Genomic DNA, 18518 nt, shown 5'->3' on the forward strand with positions numbered 1-18518 from the left:
AACTCCACAACTTTATTAGTGCAAAAGAACCCCATCAATGTATTTTCACTTAAACAGGTATATAAAAAAATTAACAGTGCAAATGCAAATTCCTTGCTGACAGTTTAACCAAAAGGTATTTCCAGTGGAATTTGGATATGTCGGCCAATTTCCACTGGAGATACCTTTTGGTTAAACTTTGGTCATCCGTTTCATTCAACGATCCGCTTTCGCCCTCCTCATTCTCCGTCGCCGCCATGCTTTTTCCGCCATGTGCATATGAAAACAAAGGCACTGCGCATGCGTGTTTACCCATATTCTATCGCGATATTTCATTTTCTTATCATTGCCTAACATTATACCGGTATTACCGTGAACGGTATGATATGGCCCAGCCCTAGTTTGAATTATAAGTTGGCGATTCCAAAACATTAGCTCTGACCGTTCTTTGATAGAACGATTTGTTATTATGCAGATTTTCTGACATTTTCCTTCAAAGTTTCTTAGTTTAATCACAATTCACTGTTAGTCAATAACTGTGAGCTGTTCTGGCCCATGTGGATACAGGAGAACAGGCTCTCACCACCATGTTTTTCAAATGCAAAAAGATTTTTATTGCTGGAAAACAATCTCCTGTATCTCATATTTCTACATATGTGTATTTACCCTGGGTTCATTTGTCTTCCTAGATTATTATTATCTTTGTACCTATAATGTATGATAAAGGTGAATGTGATAGATTCGGAAGAAGATTCATAATGTATTAAAAAAAGTACTAAGTACTAAGAATACTGTAGGCTCTACTACTATTGTGATGAATATGCCTGAATGGAATTTAAACATTTAAGCTTTTAAAACAAAAGAAAACAAAACCCCACAACCCTAAATGGTATCTGCAAGCTGCCAGAATATGTTGGCTAGATATGCACTGTTAATGAAAAATGTACCCTTTAAAATTGCATTTAAAGTGCAGCTGCCTTGTACTAGCATGGGCGAAGTCTCGGTTTTGTCCACTAGATGTCAGGAAGCTCCCAGATTTCAGAATGAACTTCCCAGCATCCTACTCTCAGAGCACTATTACATCTAAACTTCAGCGTAAACAACTGCTTTCTACCTCAAAATAAACTGTTAAATCTCATCATAGTTCAATTAAAATGTCCACAGGTACTTTTTTAAATTCAAATTTCACTGCACATAAACACAAAACATTATGTGAAAAAAAAAATAAATAAATACACAAACACAGATTTATTTTTATTTATAAAAAAAAATGACAAAAGTAGTCCTCAGTCAAAATCAAATCCTCTTGTTTTGGACTCTTGAAAGACTCACACAATATCCACCTAAAGAGGGAGACATTACATTAGAAATCAACATACTGGCTCTGTGTCTTAGTTCACATCTCTGTATATATCATGAAAAGCATGAACTTTTTGAACCAATTCAGTCTTACTAAAATAAAAAACCTCCTAATATTGGTTTTATCTATAGAACACTCGACTTTAGCCTTTTGAAGCAGCTTTAAATTTTCCTTTGCATTTTCTTTTCTTGTCAGTGTTTCGCCATACGCAGTATATACCAAGAGTCATGTGTGAATATAGTCAGAAGATGGCAATGGTGTCAGGTTATTGCTTGGCACTCGGTGTTGGTGGGCTGGACAGGCATCTGCTCCGCACTGAGAAGGGCTCCTTTCTGCCTGCTGGAGATCTTGTACTGGCTGCTTGAGTCAGCCCTAAGCCGCTCTCCCCACGCAGAGCTGCCTTCACCAGCGTTCACCTAAATCTGTCACACAGATTTGACACTGCGTCACTTGGAGCGCACTCTGAAATGACATGTATATAATGTGGAATATTGTGCACATTTACAGCCTGGACTTCCCTTAGAGCAACGGTTTTCTTGTTTGCTTTTTTCCCCTTCCCAAAGCCCTCGTTTTTGTTTTTTTCTCGTATAAATATTTTAACATTTTTTAAATAGTAAAGGAGTTTGTGATTTCTTTAACCTTCAGGCCTGGTCAGTGTTTAAAGATTGGGAAATTATGAAATTATTATTTAACTGATATTTGCTTTGGTTATGGTTATTAAAAACCCCCATTTAAATTTAAAAGAAATTGTTTTACATTAGGAAGTGTGGTGGATTTAAAGCTCTGTTCATTTATAGTCAGTGGACACTTTTACCAGTTGTCTTCAAATGTTACTGTGAAACATTTGAAATGCACAGGCCATTAACCTAACAACACAAATCAGCTCACATCACACTCTTAGGCATTGATATGAAAAAAAATATTATTAACTATTAAACTGAAATATTAATGGAACAAAATAATAGAAAAGGAAAAAAATGTTCATATTCAGTGTTTGTGTTACATCTGCTTCCTTTTAAGTGCACATGTGTAGAATGTGTGTTTTCTATTTAATTACAGTCTTTGTTAAAATAATATATATATATATATATTTTTTTTTTTCTAATGACATCAGTTTCCCATCAACAATGTGTATTTACACACTAATCCCCAATGGCATTTTCAAACTTTTGCAGCAGTCTTATCCTAATGTATTTTCTATACAAACAAAGCACTGTGGTTATTCTGTCGTATATATCTTACTCAGAAAGCTCATGCCTGGAGAAAGTTCTGTATTAGGAACAAAGAGAAGACAGAGTGAGTGCTCATCACCCTGGGTTCGTCTCTTCTCTTTATATGGCTTTCGGGCTGCTGCTTTTTTCTGGAGTATTCTGGTAGCGACTGGCCTTGGTGGCCAGTAAGAAGGATTTTCTCTCCCCAGCTTCTGCGGCTTTGTCGGTTTGCACTGCACAAAGTGTCTCAAAACTGGGTTGTGGTTTAGGGCTCTCAAGACATAAAGGTTTAAAAATAAGTAATGGACTATTTCAGAATGTACTGTGTATTTAAAATGTTGTTTTTTTTAGAGATGTCTGAGCTAAATGTATGGATTGCAGGTTTTAAGTGTGATGTTTGCATCTCTAGCAGCAGACATAGGAGGATCCTTAGGATTCCCTTATGTTGTTAGAAATAAAGACTCATGGCTATTTGAGAATCTCCAGCCTTTTGAAAAGAAAATAGAGGTTATAAATCTGCTAGACATGTTTCTCTTCCTAGTGTATTTTATTTATTTATTAATTTGTTTTTGCGGAATTTTAAATTTAATTTAGCCAACTCTGGGATAATATCAAGCTGCATTTTGCTTGTTTTTGCACTGACGACTTAACGACTTGAGACGTTGTTTGGACATGACATATGCAGGTACGCAAATGGAATCAAATGCTTTTTAAATGCATTTTTCAAAACTTGGATTTCAAAGTTTTGAAACGCTTTCTCAAGTCAAAGGAAGACTAAACAAACTTTTTGGCCTATAAATAATAATGCAGGGGATGCTTATTTTCTCACACAGGTGTTTAGAGATCCTCTCTCTGATAAATCATGATTTGTAAACTTTACCATAGACAGCAGTGACAGGTTTCCTTTGATAATGTAGAAAAATGGGGAAAGAGAAGGCTGGGCTTAAGTAGAGCTGTGATTTAGAGCAGAGAGATGCAGCATCTCTCCTTTCCAGTGGAGGCCCTCCTGGGTTTGATTTAATTCTCTCCTTGCACTATTAAAAAGGCCTTCCACTCTCTTCACTGCATGCACCTTGCTGTCATAACTGGCACAAAATCATTAATCAATGCCGCTTGTAGGCAGTGCAACTAAGGCCTTTCACAGTGTATATTTTTCCATTATTGATTGTGTGTGTAATGCATGAAGAAGTACAAAGATGGGTGTCCTCCTGTGTTGGAATGACCATATTAGGCCAGGAGATGAGGGAACCTTTTTCTACATCAACTACAAATTCATAAAGCAATCATCATTCCAGCTGGGAAGAAAACTTCTTGTTCTCAAAATGTTTTTTTCTTCTTCTTCGTGTTGTTTTTATGGACTGAACTTAACAATGATCCTGTGCTGGAAGTATGACGAGTAGTTATTTGGTGCAATAAAACTGAAAGGCTGTGAATGTCAGTGTCCCCCTTTGTTGTTTAATTTATTTTCTTTTCAAAGTGAAGGGAGGTGTCCTTGCTGTGAGAGTTAGTCATTGATGTGGCTATAGTTAGTCCGTGCCCTGCTGCGACTGTCTGTTGGAGATGCTACTTCCTCTTTCCTGCTCGTTCATAGCTTCCTTTGCCCGGGATGATCGCTTTGCTTCGTGCGTTTGGCTGCATTTTGTACGGGGTTTAGTAAACTTGATCAAGAACAAAAGATGTAAGAGTGAAGCGAGTTGAGTCTCTTTGCTCTGGGGTAAAGCAAAGTCAGGTAACCTTCACAACAAAGCAAAGCACTCTTGAGATTCACATACTGTTAGGAGGTTTTAGCTGTCTATGTGTGTGTTCTATTATGTGTCTTTTATTGCTGAATAAAGCATGTTTACTCTCAAAATCACTGTAAACTGTACTTGGCTTACATGCTGCATTTTAATTTTTACTTATCATGATCATTTTTGTCATACCCCATGGGATTAAAGGTACACAAACACACAAAAGGACTGTAGCGTGAGTAAAATCAATGTGCTGATATTGTTTTTGTCATGCATGGAATTTCTCTGATCAGAAATAATTTTCTCTGTGTAGATACCAGCAAAGGGGTGTCACTCCACCTATGGTGCCACTGCTTCTCTAATCCAACATTAAGGTACTAAAACACAGCCTGAGTAAATAAAAAGAAAACATAATGGAAGAAACATACAACAACGTGGTTTGAAAAAGATACATAATATTTTACTAATGCAAAAACTTTCCTTACACAGTCCACATAACAACAAAACGTATCTTTTGCTTAGTCAATCAGTTACATCTTAAATAGGAAGAAAATGTCCCAGGAACTCAAATAATTCAAGTTAGTAGGATTTATAAGGAAAATTAAGCTTACAGTTCTTAATCTGTTTAAGTACTTGGGACATTTGGGTGTGCGATGTATTAATAATATACTTTATAATGGTATTAACATTCTAATAGTTAGTGGTAATATTCATTATTCTTGGTAGACAGGCAAGATCAACGTTCTGTTCTGTAATGTCAGAGTTTGAGGCAACTTGGTATCAGAAGTTGGATCATTTCTTGCATAACAACCTTACTCACTGGATTTTGCTGCATAATGTTGCTGTAAATTCTCATTATGAGCTACACAATTACATTGAAGTTTATGTCAAAATAAAGAAATGCACCAGAAAAGAGAGGCAACATGATTGCTAGATATTAATCTTATCTTTTAACAAGCTCTATTTGTTATATTTAGAGCTTTAATGATACTAAATTGTTTTATCAACAACTAACTAATGGGCTTATCAGCAATTGACAAACCCTCTTCTCAATAAGCTTATGGTAAATGGAAAGAATCTATTACCAGCTCAGAGCCCTTTATCTCAGCTGTCTTAAATATTGATGCTTACAGTAATTTGTCCCCATTTTCTATTGATTTCTTGTTTTGCTTTCAGGTTATGCTGTAAACAGGGTAAATAATGACAGATTTGAGCAGCGCTCGCTCCAGAGATGATCCAGAAGTAGCTGGCCGCGGTGCAGACATTATTTTCTCATCAGCTGAAGTTTATGCGAGGTGGCCCTCACAGTCACTGTGGCTTTCACTGGAGGCTAGGTTAGTTGTGGCATCTCTCAGAAATAGATCCGGCATGTTGTCAATGCTGCAGGAAGCCTGGCTGAAACCTGAAGATGCTGAGCAGAGCTGGCAGGGGATGTGTTGGCGTGATAATTGTAATTATAAGTCAGAGGAAAAGAGGTGTGGCTTTTGCAGCAGTTTGATGAGTTCAAAGAAACAAGCCCCGGCATGAAGAGGAAATCATGAGTCAGAAGTACAGAGAAATGTTTGCAGGATTTCACAAAGGCAGTAAGCGGGCTTGCAATTATGTTTATCAGCTAAAGAGCAGTGTTTTCATCAGTATTATTTGAGGTTACTAGGAAAAACTTTCTTCACCCTCCCACATATCCTCCTATTACAGCACATCTGTAACATTTTTAAGCATGCATATTCTAAAACCATGAAAGAATTATTCAACATGAAAATTGGAAAGGTTCAGATTTCCCTGTTTATTTTGCAGATCTGTGCCCAACGCTGTGATGTCTTTCCTGGGTTTTATCTCTTCTATATCGCAGTCTGGAATGCATTGCTAAGCCCGGCCACCAAGGGCTAGCATATAGCTCTCTCTGCAGGCTTTGTACAGGATGAAGAAGTCATAATCCTCAAACAGACTTAAATTCCTCCAGAAAGGCTCTTGATCCTGAATCCACTCATTTTCTTCAAACAACTCAGCCCAAAAGAGAAGGGATATTTGGGCATGGCTGAAATCCTTGATTGAAATCTGCTACAAGTGGGCACAGATACACATGTGGGTCGATACACATGCACACAAATAAGCCTAACACACATAAATACATATGCACATACACCTCCCCAAACGTCCCTTGCTGTCGGTGAGAGCCTAGGCTGTTGAGAGGGCCTCTCTGAGCTCTTATTAAAAGGTAAACTTCTCTAAGGCCAGGGAATCATGTCAATCACAGGTTGTGTTTTCGCACCGAGCCCAAAGGCTGCTCTCTCCACCCTGTCAGACGCTGTTATCACCCTCAAAGCCATATCAGAATGCTGTTTGTTCTGCGCTTTAGTTTCACCCACACGGCGGATTCAAAAAGGTACAGGTCTATTTGATAGTGTATATTTCATTGCCGGAGAGAGACTGTGTTTGTCTTGCTGTGTTTGTCAGCTCATATTTGAGCTGAGGGTTCCTATTAAAACTAAACACCATATCAGAGGAATATTGCCACCGCTAGGTTCTTTTAAATCGCATATTGAGCCCATGGAGTGTGGAAGCAATTTAGTTGTAGCATAGTTTATAAGTGTGTCTGTGCTTGTGATGTTTCTATTTACTCTTGATTCTAATTTATTTACACACAGCAGCCTCTCGCTGCATTTTTCATATACTGTTATAATTACTTTCATTATATTGTCACTTCCAGTTCTCTAAAAATATTACCTTGTTTGCATTTTCACTTATTTAATAAATCCCTTAGAGAGTCATGGCTATTTTCATTAAGCAGGATTGATCAAGTCCTCAAGGCAGCATCAGCTAACAGTTAAAAACTTCATGGGCTTTCAGCGCTATACTTCACTTGCAGTGTGCTGTGCATTAGTGCTGGGCAGAAATTGACATCACAGTAATTTTTTAAGGTTCTGGCAGTTTCAGTGTGTCACAATACTGTTATTATTATTATTATTGTTACTATTCCTGCAAAAAAGTGGCTTTATAAAGGTTTACAATAGCTCACTAAACACTTGAATGTCATCATAAAAGAAATGAAACATAAATAGCTTAAAATAAAATCACCCAAGAAAACTCATAAATATTCTACCCTGAGTCTTTTATCAAAAAATAAATGTTTGACACAAAGCTTAACCTTCTGCCTGTCATGCTTTTTTTGGTTAAATGTAATGCCATATAGTGCCATGTCCTCTAGAGCCCAGTTGATACAGAATTTTTACGACTGATACTGATACCGATATTTGGTGATTTTTGAAATCAGATATTATGAAATATAGGACTATTTTTTTTTTTCTTAACTGATTTTTATAAACAGATTTCTCTTACATTTTTTAAGTGTAGCTTTTATTATTATTGTTATTCTACCTGCTTCTATTCAGATTAGCTGATTATTGTGTTTGTGGTATTCAAAAACATGTGATGCCAATAGAGAAGTGCCCTCTGGTGGACGAAATATGCAACAACACTGATGACATTGTTGAGAGACCTTCTCCTTGTTTCTTCTTTACTTTCATTTAATGGCAGTTAAATGCTGATACCAATAGATCAGTAAATGAATATTGGCTGATAATATCGGCACAGATGCAGCATGACCAGAAATGACCCTAGTGTCCCTTGTTGTGTTATTGTGGGTTATTAATTTGAAGTCTGATATCAGTTGTTTTGCGATATGATGAAAAAAGGTGTGCATCTAATACAGGCTGCTCCTGAACGCATGGTGTTCTTGGCGTGAAGTAATTTAATACATTTACACCTCTTGAAACATGAAGGTGTTTTTTTTTTTTTTTGTTTTACTTGTTTCTGTATAGCAGCATTTGAAGAAATAATATGCCAGTGCATCAAATATAACCCCCCAGCATTACTGTACACTTTAGATGACTGACAGAGGTTGTATTGAGCCAGTAGGACAGGATGCAAGATTGCAGAGCCACCAATGTTGTCAAGTAGTGTGCTGTTAATTATTGCATGAAAATATGCCTGATAATAATGTTGCTTTATCAACCGTACGAAGTAGCTCCACATTTATTTTTAAAGAAAATTTCAGGTACAGTTAGGTCACTTCTGAGATATTGTTATTGAATACTAATAATAGAAGAGAATAATTATATTTTAGATATTCTTTTTAAATTATGTGCTAAAATATTGTTAATATATATACTAAGGTCGTTTTAATATCTGAGATATTGATTCTTGTACCTAATTCCCTTTTATCTCAATATTAGTCTACAGATTGTGTATGTGTTGTCATATTAGTGTCCTCTAATTACTAAAGTATCAGCTAGCTCCTGCCCATTCTCCTACCAATGGAAACCAAAAGCAAAGCAGAAAGGCTATCCCAGTCATTAGTACGTTTGCTGGACAAACTGTGGGATCTAACACTGTGGGAGGCTAGGGAAATAAAAAGGTACTTACGCTAGTATTGACCTTGTTGCTGGACCTACTGCTGTTTGCTCTGTGGCCAGCTTTCCACAACAGACACGCACACACCCACACATACATTACATGGTTTTGCATGCATGTCAGAGAGCAATACAGTGAGTGATGAAGGATGAAAACGCTACTGGTTTTGCAGTATTGTCAGGCAGTCTTAGCAGCGCTCGTCGTGCATACATTTTGTAACAACAATAACAAGCGGCCAAATTTAAAGAAAGTAATTATAATCGCATGAGCAAACTCAGCTAATTTTTCACTGAAGACACTTTTTAATCCATAAATGCATTTTTAGTTGTTCCTATGGTGCTGGAAAACAAACAAGATAAAAAGAACAAAAAAAAAAAAAAAAGTTAAGGCTGTTCATTAGTACCACAAATGGCAACCTGCTCCTGTCAGTTTGAGAACCCATATCTATAAAGCAGCCCAAGGTTCGTGACGGAACGCCATGTAAACAACTCATCACTGCAACTTCGACTGATTAACATATGATTGCAATTCATCATCTCATGTGCAGCCGGTGACATCTTGCAGTAGCATTTATTCCGTGTTGATACATGCCTTTGGTTCCTTTTTGACAACTCAAAACAAACAGATTGCAAGCTGTCGCTACATTTGCCCAAGATGAATGGGGAAAATGAATCGGTAAATCAGGTGTGTCAGGTGATTAACACAATCATGCCTGAGATCCTTGTGGAATCACTGGAACTTAGTATGTTTGGATAAACACTGACAGTGGAACAGACTGTCTGAACAGTGTGAACAATGTGAACAGTCAACAGTAACTTGCGTCTATAAACTATTATACTGTGAAGCCTTCTGTGCATAACAGGCATTGCCCTGATGGTATTAACATTACCCTGTGGTACTGAAATTTACTGTCTGTGACCAGATAAAATGGTCACCTAGTCACCTTGCTGCTGAAATTAATGACAGCCTGTTGCAATTGACTTTACTGTTACTGAAATAGGCTTATTGGAATCAGTAATAATTATAAACATATAATTTAAAAAATGGCCTAGATACCACAGTATATAATATTGACATACCATTCATATTGTCAGTATTTGCAAATATACTAATTGGAATTGATTAAAAATTATGAAACTAAGTATGCATAACTGCTCTCTGTATATCTTTGGTTTTAGTACTTCACTGACAAGTATTGACACCTTTTGATAAATTAACATTACTCAGCTGATAAGTTTGTGTGTGTGTTGGACAAGGGAATGATAAAATGCTGTAATTTCTCTCAGGAAAATATTAATGTCTTATAACAATTTTTGCATAACTGTTGATCCCTGGAACAACTTTTTTCAAATGACTAATTTAACAGACAGAAGTGAATTGGGTTGAAACTACCAAATCCTGTTTATCCTGCACACTTCTGGATTTGGGAATGTGGTGAACAGAGTCACTGGGGACATTCAGCTCTGTTGTGCAGCTGTCATTTGCTAGTAATGGGACGCAGTCACCAAGGAACCCCTTGAGTATGTGTGCTGGGAGAAAACCGACAGAGGCGAAAGAGAGAAAAGAGAGATTCAAACGAGTGAGCAATAGTGAAGGCAATAGAGGAGCATTTGTATGGTCTTCCTTGCCACTGAAGTAGTAAAATGGAAACATATTTCTCCCCTGACAGCTACAGTAGATCTAACCCTCTGAGTTGAGCTGCTTATGATGTTGTGTGGTGTTGAGGTGGACCCCAGGGGTGTCCCAAAGGCTTGTTGTTTCTTGTCAGAGATTAGATTGAACCAGGCGGCTGTGGTTCATACTCATGCCTGAGAGAAGCCAAGGCTCCCTGTCACCGAACACAACCTCTGAGCTTTGCTCTGTAGCACCGAATCTATATGTATTTCTTATTGTAGAATAAAGTTTGTTATTTTAAAAATAAGCTCCACCTTCTCTGGGGGTTTCCATGCTGCTGAATATTTGCTCACTGCAGCACACTGTACACTGATGCATGACTGGCCACTGGGAATGAAAAAGGGGATTTATTCACATGTTTCTCAGCTGACATTATGTTTATTTCTCACTTCACACATTTTCTTATTTTCCTACAGTTCCACTTTTTACATATTCATTTCATCAGCCCTTAAAAGATCAGACGGAGGGTTTTGGCAAGAGTCTGCAAAGAATTGCCGTTATGTCTGTTCACTGAAAAAATTTGTAGAATTCATATCAAAGTTGAGGCTTTGTAAATTTGCGTTGCTTCATTCCTTTGAAAATGTGCCAAAAAATAGGTTGAAATATCTCCAAGCAAGTTTTTTTTTTTTTCCTGAGTGTGTACCACATAAATTTGCCACCTAGACAGATGGAAAAGAAAAAGAAGCACTTTTTTCTTCTTCCTGTCAGTCTCCTCCATGCGTCTTAAACATAGTAATCTGATAAAGTAACCGATTTTCCTTCATCATCTTGGGGATTTTTGATAACAATTAGCGGTGTTACTGCATCGAGAGGTTTAACATTTCTTCAATGGGTCTTCTTCCTCTTTTTTTCTTTTTCTTTTTTGTGTGGGCCGCTAGTCCATCTTCATTTTGTGGTAATCAAATTTATCTTCTCCTATACTCCATATAATAGATTCAATATTTATAATTTTTAGGTTCTGAGTATAGTACTCGTTTGGGTTTTGGGGAATTGTATTTCATGATTGCCTTCAGACTGTACTTAAGTAAATTGCACTGTAATTGTCTGGTAATAGAGATTTTTTAGAAATCACCCCCTCTCCAGCAATAATCAATTTGATGCATGCTTGTCTGCTCTGTGAAGGAAGAGGTTAGCTGTCCCCGTTAGTTTTAGACAGAAGGTTTAAGCAGGGATCCACTGAAGGCATCTGTCAGTGAGGTAAAGAGCACTGACAGCCATACATCATCTCTGCCTAGTGGAGGCCCCTGTATTTAAAAGAGTACTGCAGTCAAAAGCCCATAAAAGTGAGTGACTCCTCTGGAGCATCTGCCACTGCATGCAGGGAGGAGATTCAATGTGAAAAAGGGGAGATAATGTGCTCACTCACTAATGGGCACCCGACTAGACACAGGCTCATTTTTCACATCATGTCATCTGTAAGGTTTGAATAAAAGTAATGGCCACAATGAGCCTGGATCTCTCCCAGTCATTATGGCTTTTGCTTCCTCACTTTTATTTGTGTTGACTTGTACAGTCGGAGGAGATGACAGTCTCTGGGCCTGTGGATCAGTCAGAGTGATGATCTGCACTGCTCTCCTCTGCTGCTGACAGGTTCCTTCTTTCTGGCAGGCATGTGAGGCCAGAATGCCGCACTACGTCATATCAAATGCTGTAATCTGACAGAATAAAAGGATTTGCACACTGGGGACATCACAAACTCTGTCTTTTGTAATTTTCTGACAGAGACAGAAGGGGGAAATGGAGGGGTTTCTACAGTTTCATGTAGTAAGAATTAGTGTCAGTCAAAGTTAAGTGGCTATTTTAAGATAAATAGGAGAGGATTTCCGTGGCATGTTTTAGGGCACTGGGCTTTAAAACACTATGCTAATGTGAGTAGATACTGATCGGGCGTTGGATGTTTTCATTTCTGAAACATTCAGAGTCGCAGGACACAGCATGTCTAAATATCCATTCTGAAAAGGTTAGTGCGTAATTAACGCTGAAATTCACTGCCACTGTCAGCCACGTTCAGTTCAGAATAACAATAAATGCCCAAATGATAATCTTTTCATCTTTAGGATGCACTGTGGAAAAGATACCCTATCTGAATTTGTAAAATATAATAAAAAAATGGTAACAATGATGATGACAATAATATTATCATTATATTTACTGACAGATTAGTGTTGTATTGGCTCTCTTGAGTAACGTTTTTTCCGTACGTATAAAAGTGAAGAAATGCCTCGATATTATATAACACATATTTTACAGTTCATCTGATACTTTTAAAATAAAAGACTGTTTTGCGTCGGGCCCTATAAAACTGGGAAGACGGATGAGAAAACAAGTGATTTCCTTATTAGGTTCAGGAGTCAAAGGCCTTCTTCCATAGATGTGAGCTTCAAGAACCCAGAAGATTAAGACATATATTGGATTCAGGATGGAGGCCACAAAGTTCATTTTCAAAATAAAACAGAATATTATTCACAGTCCTTTTAAAATTCAGATTGCCGGCTGACCTGTGACTTGGAAGTAGTGCATTACATTTTCAATGAGCTGGTGCTATGCCACTTGAAGGAAAAATCCCATTTCTTGCCCCTTTGCCGAGGGAATTATGGGATTAGATCAGCCATAGTTTAAGGAACTATGAGGAAAACAAAGATACTGTGAAATTAAATTTTGACATTTTCAGATTGGGCTTTGTCTTCCTCTCACATCTCTCCCTTTTTACCACAAGGTGTTAATTTTTGAAGTAAATGGAAGTGAGACTGATTTTTTTTTTTTTTTTTTTTTTTTTGAGTCATTCTGAGACAGCCCTGTAGTGGGAGGAAACAAAAACAGCCCTGCTTTGTAAAATCTCCCACTGGTGATATTATAAGCAACACCTGCACACAGTTCCCCCTGATTTTCATATATATTAAAATCACTACCTACTGTGGCATATGAAATTGTACAAACCGCTAAGGCCTAAGCTTACCACTGGAACGTCGACTTCCCTTTGATTCAGATTTTCCTCTCAATTCTCTGACCCTCAAAAAAGGTGACCAATAATCTCATTCATACACTGTTTCCATCATAGACCCCCACATACCCTGCATAAGACCAAAGAAGTAATATTGACATTGTTCAGCTGCATAAAAAGTTGCATGTCATACACAAATATTATGAAAAGTTATCACTTTCCTCCCAGCTAGACACACTCCAAGCTGCCACTATAATAGAAATCTCCACTTAAACCCTTCTCCACAACACTGAAAATCTGTGTTTGTATACAGTACTGGCAGCGAAATATCAGTATCATATCTGTCCACATTCTAATTTTACAATTACAATACTGAGAGCATTGAGATATTGAGAAAATATGCTTAGCATAATCAGTCAATAGACCTGGTGGAGAGATCCACCACACATGGCAATAAAGCCCCAACTTAAGCATGGTGGTGAGCTCATTCCCTTAGTACCCCCATCCAACCCCCATCTCCTTGCACCAATGCCTGCCTCATCACTCCACACAAAATATCCCACCCTTAATTGGTCTGTGCTCCTCCAACATGTCTGTAATGAAAAAAGCAGCACATAATTCTTAGTTTGTTGGCTGGCAGAGCCCAATTTACAAAAGTGGAGGTTGGTGATAAGCAGAGACAGTACGGCTGTGGAGTGCTCAGAACAATGAATCACCCCACTGCCAGGGTTGAGCAGAATATAATTGAGTCCAACATCTCTGAGCACTTTCACCATAATTAATGATAATCTGTAACAGAGGAATCTGAGATTCCAGTTCACAGAACTGTTTAATTAGGCCCAGTAATGAAAGCACAGGCACTACAAGAATATGGCCGGCCTCATGATTAATGATTTGTGCTACTGAACACAAAAGTGCTGCACCGTTAACTCCAACGGATGCTGCTGTGTCTCCCTGGCATTTACAGAACACCAAAATACATATAGAGCTGTTTGCATCCCCTATATGAGCAGCTAAATAAACACAATGTTTCTTGTTTTTTTGTTTTGTTTTGTTTACATATGCGTGCTTCTGTTTTTATATTTAATACTCACGTTCACAGTCACAATATTTTCACCTCTAATGGTGTTTTTGTACTAAATTTCAAAATGAATGGGTAGATACATTCTTACATGCTCCTGAAGACAGTTCTAATTGTCTGTCCATATCTATTAATGTATTGCACTGGAGAGAGAATTTGCCTTGAGAAAATGGCAAAAACATAAGCTACAGACTCTATATATAGAGTTTAATAATAGTATCTAACATTAGGCTACAAAAAAGAAAAAGATTAATGTACTAAAATAGGATGTATTAGCATTTAAAGGTGCTAAATCTTGAGGAGCTTGTGCTCATGGGAAACACCTTGAAATTGTATCATGTGACTTGTTATTTGCTTTGTACCAGTAAAAACACTACTTATTTATACAGTTGTGGTAAAGGTCTGTGTAAAAAGATTGACATGTGACAGGAAAAAAAATGTGTGGTGCCATTCACTCAAGTAATAAAAAAGTACATAAGAATTTAAGTCTTTTACCTAAAAGTATGGATTACATTATTGAATGAAATGCTCCAGCTCCTGTTTATGCCTCGCAGGCATCTTTGTGGTTATTTCCTGGTAGTATAGCCAGAGTTCTGCGACTTCATAACACGGCAGCAAGCAGGGCTTTGCAGAGGCTGTGTGCTAGACTGGCTCCACCTTTTTAAATGAATCTCATGAAATGCACAGTAATACGGTTCATACCATTACAGAAACAAAATAAGATTTTTGTTTGGCATGAATTGGATTTATACCCTGAAAAAAAGCTATTAGTCACTCCCTGTCAGTTTGTTGACTGCTCTGAGTTTGATGTTGTGTGTTAGACCTCTGAAGTTAAATTTCGCACTTGCTTGAATATTTTAAACTTAATGTTTCCTGTGGTAAAAAATATGATTCTGCAAATCAAGAGTCATGGTAAGAGACTTAATAGAAAGATCAGACCATTACAAAAATAATAGGAACAATATTCTGTGCAGGAACATGCTATTCATTTTATTCATCATACCTTTCAGTAAAATGTTGAAGTCTCCATCAAGTAGACACATGCCTTAGGAAACGACAGTGTGAAAGGCAATACGTGCGGGAAACCAGGCACGGGAGCTAAGCCCTCATAAATCTATGACAAAACTTTCCAAAAATGAAAAAGAGGACGTAAAAAGAGAGAAAAATAGATGTGTTCCTGCGAAAGAAATGACTGTAACCGCCCACCCCCTTGCCCTCCTATTCCCCATGTCTGAATCTTGTTTAGTTCTTTAATTCTACAGTTTCTGACCTGGATCTGGCCATCGCTGCACATGAAAGAAATTACAAAAGCCTCTCAGTCACAGCAGCCCAGCTTCCTCCTGCACCACAGCATTTGTCATTGCCAAAACAGCAGAGTTTAATTAAGTGTTGTGAGCAGCCTAGTGAGAAACACACTTTAAATTAAACCTCTGAACATGCTGCTATTGGTTCTTTACCTTCTCAACAATCAGCAGGGTATACGGCATAAATTTCTATCTCTCAAGGGGGAAGGCAGCTGCTGCACCTCTAGCGATTCATAAACGGCTTGCCTCCCCAAGAGCAATCTCTATTACAGCACATTTCATTATAGCTCAGTTTGGAACAGCAAGCAGATGAATGTGATAATTAATGTCCCTTCCCAACAAAACATTTTATTTACTCTTGATGAATTAATGGTTGTTATCATGGTAAGGGAGGAAAAAAAACCAAAAACTGTACGCCTCGTATGCTGGTGCATCTGTGTAGGTGAAAAGAATTACATGGCAAATTATCTTTCAAGGCATCAAACAATTCTTAGTGCAAGAGTGGAGTTAATTCAATCCTTTCTATAATAATGGATTGTTTCAAGTTTGTAAGCATTTTGATTCACTCATGCATTTTATAAGTACGGCTTTTATTTTTTATCATAGAATACATCAGTAGCTATGGAAGAAGACACAAGAGGCCGGTGGCTGTTACATGTGTAGCAAACAAAGTCTTCTTAAGTGGCATTTGGATTAACTCTGGAGTTTTTAAAGGGATTATAATTATTAGAACTGTAAAAAGAAAGGGACATTTAGACACATCGGTGGCTTAATTTATTAAATAATTGTCATGTGGAACCTTTGTGATATGCAAATATTATGCTGTTGCTTTATTGATATTATGTCACAGTGTGTCTATTGTTTACAGATGACATGTATGGGATATTACACACAAAAGGTATGTACAGACCACAGACTAACCATGGAGATAAAGATAAGTGTGGCGATCAATACTTTCGGATTGTCAATAAACCTTATGAAAAGAGCAAAATCAACAATGCATTGATCCATATATATATATATATGCCAACGCCAACCAATAGTTTGTCCAGAAGTCAACATATTTGGGGGTTAAAATAACATATTTCTAATATTTATTAAATCTGTCAATAGTAATGGCAATAAAACATTCAGTTGGCCTTATTGATTCACTCGTTTGAATAATACCGCCAAATGTTCTTGCAATTCATTAGGTTTGGCCATTATAAGTAGTTTTATTTTACTGTTCATCTGCTCAGGTTATGTTAAGTGCAGCTCCTTAAGGTCTAGTAGAGCTTCATTCATAAACCCTGCCTATATTGGACAGCCAGGTTCCCCAGCAGGCCAAGTGGTTAAAAAAAACTCTTAAGTCTGGTGCGTATAACATCTAACAAGTCAGCACTGGCACAAACACAGAAACCAATCAAACTCAGCCCGCATGAACCTTAAACAAAGGTGGAGGTACATTTTCTATCCATGTTGGATGACATTTCCTTGTCCTCCTGTTGCTACTGCTCCTACGTTTGAGTGATCAGACAGCCATTACAAGGTCCAGGTTTATTAGCGAGACCATATAGGCCCTAAGCTCGCTGTGGTAGAAGTGTAATTCTCTACAAAGTGTGTCACGTTAGCTCTGTTGACTGATCCACACAACATCTGGTTGAGAGGACCTCTCACACCTCTGTGCAGCAGCCCTTTAAGGCAGCTACAGTGTGTAGCTCTCCACGGTGCAACCAGAAAGAAGTCTTGACGTGCCTTTCATAGCTGGCTTGTTCGTAGTGAAGCAAGCAGTCACTTATACAAGGCAGTTTCCAGGTGCTAAATTGGATGAAGCATCTTGTCTTCACTTCACTTATAGTATCCTTAACATAAACGGGGGGGAAAAAAGGCTTAGCTTGAAGCAGGAAAACTATGTATCAAATAGAATAATTGTTTGAGATGACCCCAGCCTCAGTTTTAGTATCAGTATTGTTAAAATAGTGCATTTGCAGAGGGTTTGCTGTCAGAGTTTACATCACTTATATGCATCAGCAACACTAATCTTGTACTGAATTAATTTAAGATTAAAGGAAGCTTGGCTTACATCAGATTCTCCTTGTAGATAACTCGCAGTAACATCATCGTGCGGTTGTACGGGGACCTATTAAGGTTAAGAGTTGGATCTCTTTAATCGTTGATCATTTAAGGATGCTCCTCTGCTCTTCCTCTTTACAATGCCAAATGATATATGATCACTTCTACACTTCTAGTTAATGTACACTATTAGCTCTGTATTTAAACATGATAATGTAATTGATTCACAAATTGATTTATTGATGTTAATTCAAGTGTTTCATGTATTAATCACAGTAAAGAAATTAATTTAGTATATTTTATGAGCTGTTGTGCGATCAGCTAATGATATGAATTAATCAACTTTAATAAGAATTCAAACACTATTGTTTGCCTAATTTGTCACTTTGTTAGAGGGAGAATGAACAGCGGCCTTTTGATTTACAACGTGCAACTCTACTGGGCTGTTTTAGGGAATTGCTCTGCTTATTTGGGGTTTAGAAGTGTCACTTTCAGGACACTCCACCAGGCTAGATTTAATGCAAATGCACATTACCAAAGTGATTTCCAGCATTTAAGAATTCAAAAATAGAGCTTTTTTTTTTTATTTGGATTGCAATTTCACTTCAAGTAGAATTGACTCCAATGCTGGACATCACTTTTCTTCTTGTTTACACTTTACCCATTAAAGTAGAACTTTACAGTTGAGAGCAATAAAAGTGTTTTCACTCTTTGCTTTGAGTAAATTGTTTTGCACTCCAGAGATCCATTTAAGTAGTTCATTAGTGGCTATGTCA

At 37.5% G+C, this 18518-nt stretch overlaps 1 protein-coding gene across 11 annotated transcripts in view; it reads left to right on the forward strand.

The window, feature by feature from the left end:
- The window catches only part of LOC120731156, a 102548-nt gene that overhangs the window by 5126 nt on the left and 78904 nt on the right, over positions 1–18518 (forward strand). For 3 of the 11 annotated variants that reach the window (XR_005695305.1, XR_005695307.1, XR_005695306.1), the window contains one exon: positions 4594–4654. The exons of 6 other annotated variants lie outside the window; for them this stretch is intronic. The gene's annotated coding sequence lies outside the window, so the exon portion shown is untranslated. Of the gene's footprint in view, positions 1–4593; positions 4655–5456; positions 5615–6074; positions 6382–18518 lie in introns of those variants that run through there. 2 more of the 11 variants (XR_005695308.1, XR_005695310.1) reach the window with 2 other exon arrangements.

This window comes from Simochromis diagramma, unplaced genomic scaffold (genome assembly GCF_900408965.1).
Source record: "Simochromis diagramma unplaced genomic scaffold, fSimDia1.1 OVJJ01000343.1, whole genome shotgun sequence".
Classification (NCBI taxonomy): domain Eukaryota; kingdom Metazoa; phylum Chordata; class Actinopteri; order Cichliformes; family Cichlidae; genus Simochromis; species Simochromis diagramma.